This window comes from Gossypium arboreum, chromosome 9 (assembly GCF_025698485.1).
Source record: "Gossypium arboreum isolate Shixiya-1 chromosome 9, ASM2569848v2, whole genome shotgun sequence".
In the NCBI taxonomy this organism is placed as follows: domain Eukaryota; kingdom Viridiplantae; phylum Streptophyta; class Magnoliopsida; order Malvales; family Malvaceae; genus Gossypium; species Gossypium arboreum.
In genome coordinates this window covers 63,886,856-63,890,362 of record NC_069078.1, presented here as the reverse complement: position 1 = coordinate 63,890,362, position 3,507 = coordinate 63,886,856, and the positions used below count along the sequence as shown (strand labels likewise).

At 34.6% G+C, this 3,507-nt stretch overlaps 1 long non-coding RNA gene across 1 annotated transcript; it reads right to left on the bottom strand.

Annotated features, from left to right (window-relative positions):
• Window positions 1-1,203: 1,203 nt before the first annotated feature.
• LOC128280553 (uncharacterized) lies at window positions 1,204-3,297 on the bottom strand. Its single transcript, XR_008270647.1, has 2 exons — window positions 3,173-3,297; window positions 1,204-1,357 (listed from the first exon to the last, which is right to left on the bottom strand). It is a non-coding gene; the product is annotated as an uncharacterized LOC128280553 (long non-coding RNA).
• Window positions 3,298-3,507: the final 210 nt, after the last annotated feature.

Genomic DNA, 3,507 nt, shown 5'->3' with positions numbered 1-3,507 from the left:
AATGTATGTGTGCCCAGTACTATTCCGTGAATCCAACAATATTTACAATAAACTGCATAATATAAATTCCATCATACCATAATTCAATTCTTACATTAATCACCAATGTTCAATTCTATGAACTATTGTATAAAAGTGATAATACTCTAGAACGACATATTTTATGTGCTAATTGCATGCTTATTTTGAGTATGATCATACTAATTTGGATTATTTTGTGGTTTTTTATTTTTTTAGGGACTAAATTGGAGGCAAGAGGAAATTTAAAGGCAAAAAGTACAAATTTGAAGATATAATGGGCCAACATGCAAAGAAAGAGAGAAGTGGTGCCAAAAATGCAAACACGGAAGACCCAATGACTAAAATGCAAAAGAAGAGATTTTATAGCACAATAATCTATTTTAATTTCAATTATATTAGGATAATTATTAAGGATTTTTATTTAGATTTAATTCTAGGATTCATTTTCATTTATCTTTATTTATCTTTATTTATCTTTAATTATCTTTATTTATTTGTATTTATCTTTTAGAATTTCATTAGGAATAGACTAGGTTTTCTAGTACTATAAATAGGGGATGGAGTGGCAAATATTTCGCATTATTTTTTTCTGCAATCACTCCCTTTTCCAAAAACTCTGTCTTTTGTTCTCTCCATATTTTCTTCAATAAAAATCCCATATCTATTTTATTTCTTTCTTTCCCAAAAATCATGAGCCACTAGACCAATGTAGCACCCTAAACTCGGCTCAGACGTTATGGGCGGATCCGACATGCCACATCGAAGCGTTCAAAACATTTTATATTGTTGATCCAGAAAAACTTAGTGTTTTAAAAGATAATTTTAGTATAGGTTAAAGTGAATGGAAGCTGTGCACCAGGTAGGAAATCGAAAAAGAGGAGGTGAGTCTATCGGACTACTTAAGTACCAAGCTCCCTTCGGATCCAATCCTAGACATGCACACCGCCATTGCCACACCTTAACGTCATGTATATTTTTAGGAAACCGATTTGATTAAGTCATTTTTAGGAAAAGTGATTAATTTTGGAAAATACTTTCATTGCGGAAACTTTGCTTGTTGTCGTGTTATTTTGAAATCAATTGTTGTTTTTTTTTTTTGAAAACGCGCCCTAAAGCTATCCAATTTCAACAGTTAAAATACGTAATACTTATCTTAGTAACACATATTAAAACCATCAAGAATAATTAAGCGGCCTTATTACATTTAAAAAAAAAACCCAAAACCTCAAACGTAAATAAAAGGATATCCAGTTCACTAGAAGAAAATCAAACTTTCAGAACGGGTGGCCACTCCGAATTCCCTCACAGCTCCAAGCCCACTATGGTTGGGGATTACCTGCGTGGATGGAAATAAAAGGGGTGAGTTTGGGGAAACTCAGTGTGTAAATTAACCCAACCATAGCCTATATCAGCTCAAACCACAGAAACAGAATAAGTTGGCCTTAGCCTAGAACAGAAATTCAGAATAAAGCCCATAGGCCCATAACAGAACAGAACAGATATTACATGTTTATGCATAAACCCAACCATATCCAACCGTATACACCCCCGTACCAACCTTACACCGTGTGGGGAGACAACTCGACCCACCCAACCGCTACACACCACGTAATTTGTAGCATGGTCGCCGAATCAGATAATGTGACAGAGTCACCAGATACAGATAATCGTGGCAGAGCCACCAGAACAGATATATGTGGCAGAGCCAGCAGATCAGATATTTGTGGCATAGTCACTAGGACGCTTCCTCCATAATATAACCCATGTCCCCATGCATCAGAAATAATATGTCATGGCATACGTATACAGAAATAGAACATCATGCTTTTCAAAAAAAATAACCCTAGGGGTATAACGATAATTTTGCATACATAGGGGTGTTCAAGTAATTTCACTATTCTTAAGGTTTTCATACATAACATAGCCATTTACGTACGATCAGAAACACTTACTGCATTTTCTTACCAACTTGGACCCGTTGGCCCATTGTCCTGTTTTTGGCCCATTAAGCCCAAAAATATCGAAATGCACAGAATCGCGCACTCTGCAGTCTTATCACTTTAATTTACCATATATATCAAACTATTAATCTCATGAGCATTCACACACTCGCAAGATCTTAAAATACCGACTTTTCGGCATTTTGGCTTTTTGGCTTGTGCCGATCTAGTCTATAAGAGGGTGTTAGTTACACACCTGTTTGCAACAATATGCTGACGAGATCCACACATGAACCGCCTACAATTGGATTACTAACACGTTAATCTAACTATTCAAATACAAACTACGTATTAACCCCTTACAATATTCGGCCAACCACGCCTACAGATCATAGTAAGCTTATAAGAAAACAATTAAGCAACTCATTAACAAATTTTTGTCAATGTTTACCACATAATCATAATTTCACTGCAAGCTGTCTTCCTGAGCAACAGTCACTAAATTATTTATAACTGGAGCTACGAAACTCCAAATCAAGTGCCGTTAATTTTCCCTGAAAATAGACTCATATATCTTCTATCCATAACATTTTCAGAATTTTTGGTTTGGCCAATCAATACCAGATTTTTCTTAAAGTTTCCCATGTTTCACTGTTTGACTAATCTGACCACTCTTCATTACGAATCAAATTTCTCATTGTACAGAATTCAAAATATGTTCTCGTTTATTCCATTTGAAACTAGACTCATTAAGCTTTAATTACATGATTTATACAGCTTCTAACTCATCTCCCACAATTTATGGTGATTTTCCAAAGTCACGTTACTGCTGCTGTCCCAAACAGATTTATTACTAAATCACTCTTTCATACCTAACTTGCATGCTTGTTATTTAAACATGTACACCAATCAATCATCACATATCTATGATTTTACTTAAGTATAATCTCCATTTCATCATTTTAAAGCACAACATGTTAGCCGATTTTTCCCTTAGCATCTAAGGCTCATGCATGCTCATTTGTTTGGCTCAACTTCACCTATCTTCCATTTTTCATCAAAATAACATGAAACAACAACCATTTTCTTCATTTTAATTCATCACTAAATGCTCACAACACAACTAAAAACCAAAATATGCTTCAAGAGTTAAGGTAGAATCAAGAAGAACTCATGAACATCAAGATAGAAGCAAACTACCATGAACTTACCTTCAATTTTCTTCCCCAAGTGACCGAACATTCAAGAGCTTTCTCCTCTCCTTTCTCTTCTCTAACTTTCGGCTATGATGAACAAAGATGGACAAAACTTTGTTCTTTTCACCCCTTTTTCTTTTAATAAAATTTCATATTTCATCCATTTAATTCTTTAATACAAAAGACATGAAATGCCCATCATGGAACATTTACCTAAACCATTATCATGGAACATTTACCTAACCCATTATCATGACCTAATCCATTATCATGGAACATTTACCTAACCCATTATCAATTTGTACCATGAATTATGGATATCAAGTGCTAATATTGTCTACAACAACATG